We start from the raw sequence: 14,879 nt of genomic DNA, 5'->3' as shown, positions 1-14,879 counted from the left end.
ATATTTTCAAGTGACAAATTTCCAGATGTAGAAATAGAATCTTAAAAACATCTTAAAAGGTACAGTTTAAAAACCTTTAAAAATATGAAAGTGACATACTCTCATTGAATAAATTGTAGAAAATATGTAAAAGCCAAAAAAGTCATGTCACCTGGTGACATCTCTTCTAAAACAACCGCTGATAATGTCTCACTTTCTTCCTGTATTTTGTCTGTGCATTAAAAAGGACAATCAACCACTTCATATAATTTTGTGTTTAGTAGTTTTCATTTAGCATTTCTTGGTGGGATAACTCATGTTTGCTCACTATTTTCCATTCCTGTGTATTCCTATTCTCTGGGAACCTCAAGGATTTTCCCAGAGGAGAAAAGAGAGCTACTTAAATGTTACGGGAATTTAAAACAACCTCCACTCCTCTGGACACTTTTGAGGAGCTTCAGCAAAGCACTGGCAATGCTAAGGAGGCAGAGAAAACGGAGCAGGGCTCCAGCTCTCCCACCCTTGGGCCTGATCAGTCTAAACCCTGCTCAGTCTGAAGGGTCAGGCTCAGGTAGAAGGGAGAAGGGCCCCATCCTGTTGGGGTAGGGGAGAGGAGGGCCCCATCTTGCTCAGTGGCAATTCCTGGGGAGATGATGGTACTGCAGGGAATAAGTCTTTCTGCCCAGGGCACTTAGGGAGGCTGGAGGAAGGTAAGAAGCCTCCCTGCTTCTTCTGGGCCTTCGGAGCCTCAAAAGTGGCATAGAGGCTGAGTCAGAAGGAACCAAGCAGGCTGGGAGTCTGAGCACACTGGAGGGAAACATATTCAAGAAGCAGTTCATGGTACTGTATATGGGAAATTCAGTGATGAGTTAGATGGACAAGGTCACCACCCTTTTTTTTAAATAGCCAATGCAAGGTTTTATTCAGAGACTGAGGAAGCAATCTGAGAGATGGGGAGGTATCTCAACTGCAGGGTGAAGAGAAACAGCAAACACAAAATCCCGGTGATGACCTCAGGGTGTCTGACACACCTTTCTTCCCTCCTAGCCCATGCATAGCTCTTTTTGAGCGAAACACCTCTCTGTCCTGGTCCAGGTGGACCTCTTGGCGCATGAGCAGAAAGCAGCGAAATAAATCCCCAACTCACTGGGATAAATAAGTTGTGCTGGACATTTTTAAACTTTCAAATTTAATCACAACACACATAAATAAATAGGACAAATAGCAACGGGGCTGGGACATGCAGCCTGGATTCAAGTTCTGCAGACTGTGCTGTCTTATTCCTCAAGGGCCTCTCTTGCCCAATTTTCTCCAAAAATGGGAAGGGTTCAAAATATCCTGCACCCCTTTTCTGGTGTAGGAGATTCAGGGACGAGGCTCACCAGCTCTTCAGTAGCACCTCTGATTTGTTAACAATGTCCTCCAACCATTAGTAAAAAGCAGAAAACTTTGGCCCCTAGGAAACTTAAGTTGCCCAGACTCCCTGAAGGGTAGGGGTCGCTCCATAAACCAAACTTTTCCATGCCAATTTCCTGTCCAAGCCGTTGTCAGCAAAGGTCAGGCAATTGCACATGTGAGACAGAAACCTGGGCTCTTACCAACACAAACCACCAGAGAAAGACCACCTCCCTTGCTCCTATCCAGAGTCCTCTCTGAGGTCTGGATGAATGTTCTTTTTCTGGCCTGACTCTAATCCCACCTTTTAGTCCTTTCAGGGACATCCCCAGGAGTTAAGTCTCATCTCAAGGCCTGGGAGCCGCTCCAGATGGGGTGAGAGATTCCGTTATTGCTGATGTGTGGCATCCTTCTCCGAAGCCATGGTTTCACCATGCACACCGCCTGCACTGCTAAGAAACATCTTGTCCAGTCCCTTGAGTGACTCCAGCAGGTAGTTCTGGAAGGCAGTGAGAGCGGCACAGATGGCAAGCCCTCTGAAGCCGTGGGTGATGGAGCCAAAGTGTGTCAGGCAACTCTGCACTCACGGCTCCGGGACGAGTGCTGGGCGGCTGTTGCCCAGTAGGGGATGGTCCTGAGCCGTCAGGTCGGCTAACTCCTTGCAGATGTGCTTGTCCGCCAGCAGCACGCTCTTGGGGCTGTGCAGTTTCCCCGACGGCCGGCGGGCGGGTTGAGCCCAGTCTACCCTAGCTTTCCCCGTAGACACCAACTCCCGTTCTTGGACTTGGCCGGTTCTTGATCACAGACTGGTCCAGGAGGCTCATCCCGGACTCATTCATGGCCATGGTGGAGGTAAGTGTGCACCAGCATGGGGCGGGGAGTGCGGGGTGTGAGACTTGGCGGCGACAGAGCCCGAGGACGAGCGCTACGGGAAGGGGCAGCGGAAGAGGCACGGTCCTTGGGGTCGGTGCGCTCGGCAGCTGGTCCCACCCAGCCCAGAGCCCAGAGGGCGTGGAGTCCTCAGCGGTGAGCGCCGCGAGGCTGGTCCAAGGAAGCGGAAAGCACCTGCCGCTGATGTCACTTGGGAAAGTTGGTCAACTGGTACCTGGCGCCTGCCATACTCCCTGTGAGCGCGCCCTGCTCCATGCACTCTAGTTATAGTGGCAGGGCGCACCAGGCCTCAACAAGGTCCCTTTATTCATCAAACTTACAATCAAGTTGTCAGATTTTCATCTGCCAAAAATGAAAATCAGATGAAGTGACAGGCATGGCTTTGGCAGAAATGACTCTCATGCTCAAGTGTTAGCCAGGGGATGACCCAGAGGAAAGTCATCCCAGGCAGGGGAATACCTGGGACCATGCCTTAGGGTGGTCAAACTTGGATGTCCCCAAGCTTGAGGGACAAAAAGGAAGCGACCATGGAGAAGGCAGTGAGAGGGGAGGCTAAGAGGTGACAGGGCCAGAGCCAGGGTAAACTTGGGGGGTAAGAGACTAGATGTCATCCATGGGTATGGAAAATCATGGGAGGGATTAGCACAGAAATGGGGCACAACATACCATAGGATATAATTTTGGCAGTGAAATGATTTAACTTAAACTTAAGAATATTCATATCAACATACATTGGAGAAGTGATAGCCTCATTAACAAATGGTGCTGGGAAAACTGGAAATGCATATGTAGCAGAATGAAAATTACCCCTATTTCTCACCCTGCACAAAACTCAAAGTGGATCAAGGACCTAGGCCTTAGACCAGAGACCCTGTGCCTGCTAGAAGAAAAGGTAGATCCAACTCTCCATTATGTCAGCTTAGGAACTGACTTCATCAACAATACTCCTAAAGTGCAAGAGGTAGAATCAAGAATCAATAAATGGGATGGTATAAAACTGAAAAACTTCTTCACAGCAAAGGAAACAATCAAGAATGTGAAGAGAGAGCCTACAGAATGGAAGAAAATCTTTACCATCTGCACCTCAGGTAGAGCATTAATCTCCAGGATTTTTAAAAAATCTAAAAAACTTAACACCAAAAACCTAAATAACCCAATCAATAAATGGGCAAAAGAACTGAACAGGCACTTCACAGAAGAAATATGAATGATCAACAAATACAGGAAAAAATGTTCAACATCTCTAGCAATTAGAGAAATGCAAATTAAAACTATACTGAGATTCCATCTCACTCCAGTCAGAATGGCCATTATCAAGCATACAAAGATAAATGTTGGTGAGGATGTGGGGGAAAAGGTCCACCTATACATTGCTGGTAGGACCATTGCAAATTGGTGCAACCACTATGAAAAGCAGTATGGAGATTCCTCAGAAAACTTGGAATGGAACCACCATTTGACCCAGTTATCCCACTCCTCAGTCTGTACCCAAAGGACTTAAAATCAGTATACTACAGTGATGCAGCCTCATCAATGTTTATAGCAGCTCAATTCACAATGGCTAAACTATGGAACCAATCTAGGTGCCCTTCAACAGAGGAATGGACAAAGAAAATGTGATATATATATATATATATATATATATACACACACATATATATATGAATATTACTCAGTCATAAGGAAGAATGAAATCAATGCATTTGCTGATAAATGGATGAAACTGGAGACTATCATGCTAAGTGAAAGAAGCTGATCCCCAAAACCAAAGGCCAAATGTTCTCCCTGATATGTGAGTGCTAACACGTAATAAGGGGTTGGGGAGGGAAGCATAAATCTTCATTGGCTCAAACAAAGGGGATTAAAGGGAAGGGGTGGATTATGGGAATAGGAAAGACAATAGAATGAATTAGACAAAACTTTCCTATGTTCATATACGAATACGCAACCAGTGAAACTCCGTAAGAATGGGACTCTAGGGTTTTCAAGATGGCGGCCTAGAGGGTGGCTGCATTACGTGTTGCTCCAGAACTCAGGATTCAAGAGAGGAGATATTGAGACGCTTGGGACCAACTCAAAGTAGCCGGGTGACTCTCACCCCCTGGGGGGGCATCCCGGATGGGACGGGGGTCCTGGAACGCAGGAAACTTTGTGAAGTAGAACTGCCGGCGAGACGCCCCTCCCCCCGCTGGAGCGCCATAGAGGAGGCCGCTCGGCACAGCGCTGGGACTCGGAGCAGCCACTGGGGCTCCGGTGGCTGCCCGGGGGAGGAGTGGCGGGGAGAACTGTGTGGACTCAGGACACCGGGGCCTGCCCTGAGGAGGTGGAGAGGAGCGTGGCCACTTGGATTCGGAGAGACTGCGCCAGAGCTGCAGGCGGTTGCCAGAGGAGAAGCCGCGCGGCGAGCTGTTTGGAATCAGAACGACGCTTCTGAACACCGGGGCCTGCCCTGAGGACAAGGAGGAAGAGGAGCAGCCGCTTGGATTCGGGTGACTATACGGGAACTACAGGCGGTTGCCAGAGAAGGGGCTGCGTGGCGAGCTGTTTGGACCCTGACCACTTCTGAACCCCGGGGCCTGCCCGGAGGAGTAGGAGAAGGAGGAGAAGGAGCGCGGCGGGTCCTTTGGACTCGCAGTGACTGCATTAGCGCTCCAGGCGGCTGCTCAGAGGAGAAGGCGAGTGGTGAGTTGTTTGGTCTTAAAGTGACAGCTCCTGAACACAGGGGGGCTGCCTGGAGGAGAAGCGTGGTGGGACGCTTGGTCTTGAGGGGCCACACCAGAGCTCCAGGCGGTGCCCAGAGGACCCGTGCAGCGGGTCACGTGGATTCAGAGCCACTCAGAGGGACTGCTCCTGAACACCTGGGGGGTTATCTGGAGAAGGAGGAGGAACGGGCAGGGTCACTTCGACTCGGAGTGATTGATTGCCCCGGGCTACGGGTGGTTGGTGGGAGGAGGAGGCACGAAGTGAGTTTCTTGGACTCCTAGTGACCGCACCGGCATACTGGGCGGCTGTCTGGAGGAAGAGGCCTGTGGCGGGTCTCTGGGACTCAGAGCGATTGTTCGGGGCCACAGGTGGCTGCTCAGAGGAGGGGCCACGCAGCCAGGCGATTAGGTGCAGAACAGGGTCCCAGGATCTAGGAGGCTTCTGGGTGGAAGAGCCGCACAGAGACAGGCTTAGGGCGGAGCGAAGGTTCCAGGCCTATGGGCAAATTCTCTGAGGAGGGGCAGCCTAAGGAGATTCATCTGCGAAGGGTGAGGCTCCCAGGCCCAGGAGGTAGGGCCGGGCCCCTGGAAACTTTGCAGAGGAAGGCAGCCCAGCCCAGGCAGTAGCTGTAAATTGAGGGGAACCTCTAGGAGGAAACTGACCAGCGAGACCTCCCCACCGGGTGAGTCTTCCCTGCTGGGTGAGGTTTCCCACAAGGACGGTAAAACCAGAGGCTCAGGCCCAAACAGGCCTTGCCTCAGCCCACAGCCTAGGTCCCCTTTGGATGACCATTGGTCAACAAGTGGAGGCACCTCTGCCCACTAGCAGGGAATATACCCCACCTGAAGGCCACCACTCCTAGAGAGGCAGCTTCCTTGTGGAGCACCGCATTATCAACCTCCTCCAAGACTTCAGCCTACTGAAGGCTAAGAGGGGATATATATAGAAATCTTCAGGGTCATTGTAAATCAACAGAGGAAATCTGCAATATCTCAACGGTCCACTGATATCTGAACAACATGAGAAAACAAGGAAAGAAAATGCTGCAAACAAATCTAGATGTTACATCAATGAAACCCAATGACAGCATGGCAGAAGAAATGACAGAAAAGGAGTTCAGAATGTACATAATTAAAATGATCAGAGAAGCAAACGAGGAGATGAAAGAGCAAATGCAAGCATTGAATGATGAGATGAAAGAGCAAATGCAAGCATTGATTGATCGCACCAATCGACAGTTAAAAGAGCAAATACAGGAAGCAAAAGATCATTTCAATAAAGAGTTAGAGATATTGAAAAAAAACCAAACAGAAATCCTTGACATGAAGGAAACAATAAACCAAATTAAGAACTCCATAGAAAGCATATCCAATAGGATAGAACACCTGGAAGACAGAACCTCAGACATTGAAGACAAAATATTTAACCTTGAAAACAAAGCTGAACAAACAGAGAAGATGGTAAGAAATCATGAACAGAATCTACAAGAACTATGGGATATCATGAAAAGGCCAAATTTAAGAATTATTGGGATTGAGGAAGGCCTAGAGAAACAAGCCAAAGGAATGAACAACCTATTCAATGAAATAATATCAGAAAATTTCCCAAATCTGAAGAATGAAATGGAAAATCAAGTTCAAGAGGCTTACAGGACTCCAAATACACAAAATTACAACAGACCCACACCAAGGCACATTATAATGAAAATACCTAACATACAAAATAAAGACAGAATTTTAAAGGCTGTGAGAGAAAAGAACCAAATTACATTCAGGGGGAAACCAATACGCATATCAGCAGATTTTTCAATCCAGACCCTAAAAGCTAGAAGGTCCTGGAACAACATTTTTCAAGCCCTGAAAGAAAATGGATGCCAACCAAGAATCTTATACCCAGCAAAACTTACCTTCAAATTTGACGATGAAATAAAATCCTTCCATGATAAACAAAAGCTAGAAGAATTTACAAAAAGAAAGCCAGCATTACAGAACATTCTCAACAAAATATTCCATGAGGAAGAGATGAAAAACAAAGAAGCAAATCAGCAAAGGGAGGAATTATCCTAAAGGAATTGTCAAATAAAGGAGGAAACAAGTTGTGTCAAACAAATAAATAAACAAAATTTTAAAAATGAACCAAATGACCGGGAAACCAAATCATTTCTCTAATAACCCTGAACGTTAATGGCCTGAATTCATCAATCAAAAGACATAGACTGGCAGACTGGATTAAAAAGAAAGATCCAACAATATGTTGCCTGCAAGAGACTCACCTCATAGAAAAAGATACCCATAGATTAAAGGTGAAAGGATGGGGAAAAACATACCATGCACATGGACTCAGCAAAAAAGCTGGAGTATCCATCCTCATTTCAGATAATGTGGACTTCAAGCCAAAGTTAGTCAGAAGGGATAAAGAAGGTCATTTCATACTGCTTAAGGGAAGCATAAATCAGCAAGATATAACAATCATAAACATCTATGCCCCAAACAGTGGCTCATCTATGTATGTCAAACAAATCCTTCTCAATTTCAGAAACCAAATAGACCACAACACAATAATACTAGGTGATTTTAACACGCCGCTCTCACCACTGGACAGATCTTCCAGACAAAAATTGAGCAAAGAAACCATAGATCTCAACAACACAATCAATAATTTAGACTTAACAGACATTTATAGAATATTCCATCCAACCAAGAGTGAATACACTTTCTTCTCAGCAGCACATGGATCCTTCTCTAAAATAGACCATATATTATGCCACAAAGCTAATGTTAGCAAATACAAGAAGATAGAGACACTAGCATGTATTCTATCAGATCATAATGGATTGAAGTTAGAAATAAATGAAAGAGTAAAACACAGAAACTATTCCAACATCTGGAGATTAAACAATATGCTATTATATGATGAATGGATAACAGAAGATATTAGGAAGGAAATTAAAAAATTCTTAGAGGTAAATGAGAACAAAGAAACATCATATCAAAACCTCTGGGACACTATGAAAGCAGTACTTAGAGGGAAATTTATTTCATGGAGCGCATTTAATAAAAGAAGTAAAACTCAACAAATAAACGACCTAACACTACAGCTCAAAGCCTTAGAAAAAGAAGAACAGACCAGCACCAAAAGTAGTAGAAGACAGGAAATTGTTAAACTCAGAGCTGAAATCAATGAAATTGAAACAAAAGAAACAATACAAAAAATTGACAAAATAAATAGTTGGTTCTTCGAAAAAATAAACAAAATTGATAAACCTTTAGCCACACTAACAAAGAGAAGACGAGAGAAAACCCAAATCACTAAAATTCGGAATGAACAAGGAAATATCACTACAGACAGGATGGAAATACAAAACATAATTAGAAGCTATTTTGAAAATCTATACTCCAACAAAATAGAAAATTTCGAAGACATCAACAGGTTTCTAGAAACATATGAATTGCCTAAACTGAATGAGGAGGACATAAACAATTTAAATAGACCAATTTCAAGTACTGAAATAGAAGAAGTCATCAAAAGCCTACCAACAAAGAAAAGTCCGGGACCAGATGGGTTCTCAGCCGAGTTCTACAAAACCTTTAAGGAAGAGCTCATTCCAATACTTCTCAAAGTATTCCATAAAATAGAAGAGGAGGGAACCCTCCCAAACTCATTCTATGAAGCCAATATCACACTGATACCTAAACCAGACAGAGACTCATCAAGGAAAGAAAATTTCAGACCAATGTCCTTAATGAACATCGACGCAAAAATTCTCAACAAAAGTTTAGCAAATCGCATACAAAAACATATTAAAAAGATAGTGCACCATGATCAAGTGGGTTTCATCCCAGGGATGCAAGGTTGGTTCAACATCAGGAAATCAATAAACGTAATTCACCATATTAATAGACTTAAAGTCAAGAATCACATGATTATTTCAATAGATGCAGAAAAAGCATTTGATAAAATACAGCACCCCTTCATGCTCAAAACACTAGAAAAAATAGGGATAGTGGGAACATTCCTTAACATTGTAAAGGCCATTTATGCTAAGCCCATGGCTAATATCATTCTAAATGGTGAAAAACTGAAAGCATTCCCCCTAAAAACTGGAACAAGGCAGGGATGCCCTCTTTCACCACTTCTATTCAACATCGTTCTTGAGACTCTGGCCAGAGCAATTAGACAAACCAAAGAAATTAAAGGGATACGAATTGGAAAAGAAGAACTCAAACTATCCCTGTTCGCTGATGACATGATTATATATTTAGAGGAACCTGGAAATTCCACCAGAAAACTCTTAGAACTCATAAGTGATTTCAGTAAAGTAGCAGGTTACAAGATCAATGCCCATAAATCCAACGCATTTTTATACATAAGTGATGAATCTTCAGAAAGAGAAATTAGGAAAACTACCCCATTCACAATAGCCTTGAAAAAAATAAAATACTTGGGAATCAATCTTACAAAAGAGGTGAAAGACCTCTACAATGAGAACTATACAACACTAAAGAAAGAAATTAAAGAACACCTTAGAAGATGGAAAGATCTTCCATGTTCTTGGATAGGAAGAATTAATATTGTCAAAATGGCCATACTACCTAAAGTGCTATACAAATTCAATGCAATTCCAATTAAAATCCCAATGACGTACCTTACAGAAATAGAGCAGGCAATTATGAAATTCATCTGGAAGAATAAGAAACCCAGAATAGCTAAAGCAATCCTTAGCAGGAAGAGTGAAACAGGGGGTATTGCAATACCAGATCTTCAACTCTACTACAAAGCAATAGTAACAAAAACGGCATGGTATTGGTACCAAAATAGAAAGGTAGATCAATGGTACAGAATAGAGGACACGGACACAAACCCAAATAAATACAATTTTCTCATACTAGACAAAGGGGCCAAAAATATGCAATGGAGAAAAGATAGCCTCTTCAACAAATGGTGCTGGGAGAATTGGAAATCCATATGCAACAGAATGAAACTAAACCCATATCTCTCACCATGCACGAAACTAAACTCAAAATGGATTAAGGACCTCGGAATCAGACCAGAGACCCTGCAGATTATAGAAGAAAAAGTAGGTCCAAATCTTCATCTTGTTGGTCTAGGACCAGACTTCCTTAACAGGACTCCCATAGCACAAGAAATAAAAGCTAGAATCAACCACTGGGATAGATTCAAACTAAAAAGCTTTCTCTCAGCAAAGGAAACTATCAGCAATGCGAAGAAAGAGCCTACAGAGTGGGAGAATATCTTTGCCAATCATACTTCAGATAGAGCACTAATCTCCAGAATCTATAAAGAACTCAAAAAACTCTACTCCAAGAATTCAAACAGTCCAGTCAACAAATGGGCTAAGGAAATGAATAGACACTTCACAGAAGAAGATCTACAAGCAATCAACAAACATATGGAAAAATGTTCAACATCTCTAGTAATAAGAGAAATGCAAATCAAAACCACCCTAAGGTTCCATCTCACCCCAATTAGAATGGCGATTATCAAGAATACGAGCAACAACAGGTGTTGGCGAGGATGTGGGGAGAAAGGTACACTCATACACTGCTGGTGGGGCTGCAAATTAGTGCAGCCGCTATGGAAAGCAGTGTGGAGATTCCTTAGAAAACTTGGAATGGAACCACCATTTGACCCAGCTATCCCACTCCTTGGCCTATACCCAAAGGACTTAAAATCTGCATACTACAGAAATACAGCCACATCAATGTTCATAGCTGCTCAATTCACAATAGCCAGACTGTGGAACCAACCTAGATGCCCTTCAATTGATGAGTGGATAAAGAAACTGTGGTATATATATACTATGGAATATTACTCAGCCATAAAGAATGATAAAATTATGACATTTGCAGGCAAATGGATGAAATTGGAGAATATCATGCTAAGTGAGATAAGCCAATCTCAAAAAGCCAAAGGATGAATGATATCGCTAATAAGTGGAGGTTGACACATAATGGGGGGGAGGGAAGGGTTAGAGTTAGGGTTAGGGAGGGGGGCAAGTATGGAGGAAGGAACTACTGTATAGAGGGTAAAGAGGGGTGGGAGGGGTGGGGGGAAGGGAAAAAAAATAACAGAATGAATCAAACAACATTGCTCTATGTAAATTTATGATTACACAAATGGTATGCCTTACGCCATGTACAGAGAAACAACATGTATCCCATTTGTTTACAATAAAAAAAAAAAAAAAGAATGGGACTCTAATTAGTATAAGTTATACTCCATGTATGCATATGTGAGATACACTGTGCTGTCGTGTATATCTAAAAACACATTTTTAAAAAGTAGTTGTAAGTTATTCCACAATGTGATGAATTATAAATGTATGTATTTTTGTTGTCACCAATTTACAGACAAATCACTGTGACTCAGAAAGGTTAAGATACATGCCAAGGTCAGCCAGTGGTGGAGCCTCTGTTCTAGCATCTAGATCTAGCTGTCTTTCCAGGGCTTCCTCAAAGTCTTCTGTTCCTCTACAACAGGCAGAAGATCCCTTAAGGATGAAAATGAGATCAAGTTACTCCCATGCCCTCCATCTTTAAAGGCTTCCCAGGCAACTTAACATAACTCAAGTGAAAGTTCTTTTCATAACCTACAGGCCTAGCAAACAATCTGCAAGTTTCCAACTTCCTCCCCAGCTCCAGCCCTCAACCGACCTCATCACATCCTGACTGTATCCTCCACCCAGCATTGTGACTTCAGGGTCTGTGCACTTCTTGTGCACTCTGCCTGGAGTGGTTTCCTCCATCAGTCACAGCCTCCTTCCTGCACTAGTTCATGATTCTGTTCAAACCTCACCTCTTCAGTAAGGCCTTTGCTGACCACTTTATCTCAGGACATCACATCTCACCATCTTCATGCATTCAAAATTATGTTATATAACAAATTGTTCACTGGGCATTTCCCCTTCTGAAGAGAAGCTCCATGAATTCACATACCCTTCATATTTCAGTCACTGTATCCCCAGACTGAGTATTCAGAAAATATTTGATGAATGAATGAATGGATGATAAACCTCTTGATTTGATTTAAAGGGCAGTAGTTGATTCCACCAGCTCAGCTCCTTGTTACCACAAAACTTATGCAAATTGTCCCTTGAGCATAGACAATCATGTCAAAACAGGTTCACTGAGAATGGCATCCCTCCTCTGCCCACACATTGTATACCACACTATCCCATATATCTACCGCATACATCCCATCTTGTACACCCAGCACAATGCCTGTTCCCTTCCTTTTCCTAACACACAATGATGAGGGGAAGGGAAGGATAGAAGTTCATTGGATTAGACAAAGGGGAATGAAGGGAAGGGAGGGGGAATGGGAATAGGAAAGACAGTAGAATGAATTGGACAGAACTTTCTGATGTTCATACATGAATACACGACCAGTGAAACTCCACATCATGTCGAACTGCAAGAATGGGGTCCTAATTAGTACAGGTTGTACTCCATGTATGTATAATATGTCAAAACACACTCAATGATCTTGTGTACCTAAGATTAACAAATAAAATTGAAAAAGAATAAATAAGAAAAAGAATATTCATATATATTAAATTGTCTCTAAATCAATCATTTTTGCCTTTAGTGGTTATTCTCCCCTCTAAAATTCCCTGCTTCTAGGGAACCTGACTTAAAACATTTGGTGTCAGGTGTGGTCCTAGAATGTGAATTCCAGGGGTAGGATTCTTATGTTGGGTCACTCACCAGCCAGCTGGTAGTGAAGACCCACACCTTGCAGTAGGTGAGATAGTCTGGCATATGTGGCTCCTGGGGTGACTTGACTCTTCTTCTTTGCAACTACATATCTAAGATCACCTTTATTTCAGTGTCCAAAAACATGTTCCTCATTTCTATCTGAGCCCTCACCAGAAGCACCTTTAACAACCATATTTCTACCATCAGCCCCTTCATGGAAATCTAGGCTTATCCTACCATGTACTTTAGAATTCTTCCAGCCTCTACCAATTACCCAATTCCAAAGCCACTTTCACATTGTTAGGTATTTGTTACAACAGCATCTCATTTCTGAGTGCCAAAATCCTAGTAGCAGCTCACAGCTAGCAGGAAAGCAGGACTTCAGTTCTACAGACACAAGGACCTGAATTCTTCCAATACCCAGGGAGCTCAGAAGAGGATACCATGTGCCAGATGAGAGCTCATCCTGGCTGACCTGTTGATTTTATCCTGGTGAAACACTGAGCAGAGAATCTAGCCATGTTTTAAATTTTCTGACCTGCAGAAACTCAGATAATAAATGTGTATTGCAAACTCTTAAGTTTGTGGTCACTTTGGAGCAATACAATACTGAAAGTGCTGGGGAGGAGATGGCTGTTGCTGCTGAGAAGTCCAGTGAGGCCTTTCTGCTGTCGGTCAAAGTTAATGATGGGAAAAGATGTTAGAGAAACTGAATCACAAATGGTCATGAGGGCAAGAGGCAAGGGGAGTTGAGAATGGGCAGTAGAAGTTAGCCATGACAACTGTCAGTGATAGCTTGGGACCAACTGCACCATTGTGGATCCTAGCTTGCTCCTTATCTCACATCTTTGAAATTTCCTGAGGCTGGGAACAATCAGCATCTTGGAGTTGTAGCTGGATGGAGGGAAACTAAGATGTAAAGGAAGAGGGCCTGGGTGGGCAAGGCTTGTAGCAGATACTGTTGAGCTCTGCCAGATGCTCTAGGGTCCTTTTACCAACTTGACTGGTGTTCCCTCCCAGCTGTTTTGGGTGATCTGGCTAATTGTTTGCACTTGTGACCCTTCCCAAGGCTTGCAATTAAAGCCACCTCTCTTGGTGACTGGGAGTTATGCTGCAATCACTTCTGCCCCCAAGCAGTCCCATAGGTCAGAACTAAAAGGTCCACTGGCTCGCCTCAAGCTTCTGTTGGGATTCACTCTCCAGAGATGAAGCCAGTCTTCTTCTCCTCCTCCTCCCCTTCTCTCCCTCCTCCTCCTCTTCCCCTTCTCTCCTTCCTCCTCTTCCTCCTCCTTTTTTAATCAGACAGTGTAGTTTATATTATTACACAGAGTTAGAGACCAAGGCCACAGTTCCGTTAACCCCCCCAACCCTATTATAAAAACAACAGAACAAGACAAAATAAATACCACAGCTCAGGCTGAACCATGAACAAAGAGTGGCTCCAAAAAAATAAGACAAACACAAGACACAACATCTCTGCATATTGATATAAAAACTGCCATGCCCCACGGGAAAGCAACAGTGGCCATATCAAGAAGGATGCTGAACCAAGGGCACTGGGAGGGTCAAGACAGCTGCCACTTCTGGCCAGGTCTCCTGGGCTCTGCAGCAGGAACTGGGGATGCCAGGTCTGGAAGTTTAGGTCACGGGGAGTGCTTTCGATTGGGAAAGTGCTTTCTGTCCAGGGAAAAAGGAATGGAGGGAGAGGGTTGGGAGCCCCTAAAACCTCCAGTGCCCAAGATAAGGAAACTGGCCAAGAGAGCCTGCATCTCCAGAAAGATGGTCCTTCTCTGGACAGAGTTCATCGCCCTTGGAGACAGCACGCTTGCATTCACAAGGCGTAAAACCCCAAGGCCACTGTGGCCACCACAAAGCTGAGAGTAAGGATCCATCGGAGAAGAGGCTCCTGAGCAGGGGTTCCCTCTGGGAGTCTCCGCAGAAATGGAGTCTTGCACCCTGCTGTGTGTGAGGGGCTCTGGTCCTCTGGGTCCTGGGTCAGCAGCTCCGCAACTCCTCAAATAGCTGATGTTGAACAGGAACGCGGTCTTGGCTTCTCTGATGACCCTCTGCTTGACTTCAGGGGTCATCTCCAGAGTGTTCACGCATGAGCAGTAGAACTGCTTGAACTTGGTGGTGCTGACGACCTAGGGGAAGGTGAAGAAGGCCAGGCCCTCGCCGGAGCTGGGCAGGTCC

Source organism: Sciurus vulgaris (assembly GCF_902686455.1).
Source record: "Sciurus vulgaris genome assembly, chromosome: 13".
NCBI classification, from domain to species: Eukaryota; Metazoa; Chordata; class Mammalia; order Rodentia; family Sciuridae; genus Sciurus; species Sciurus vulgaris.
The sequence above is the reverse complement of the archived record's forward strand: the minus strand, read 5'-3'. Positions refer to the sequence as shown.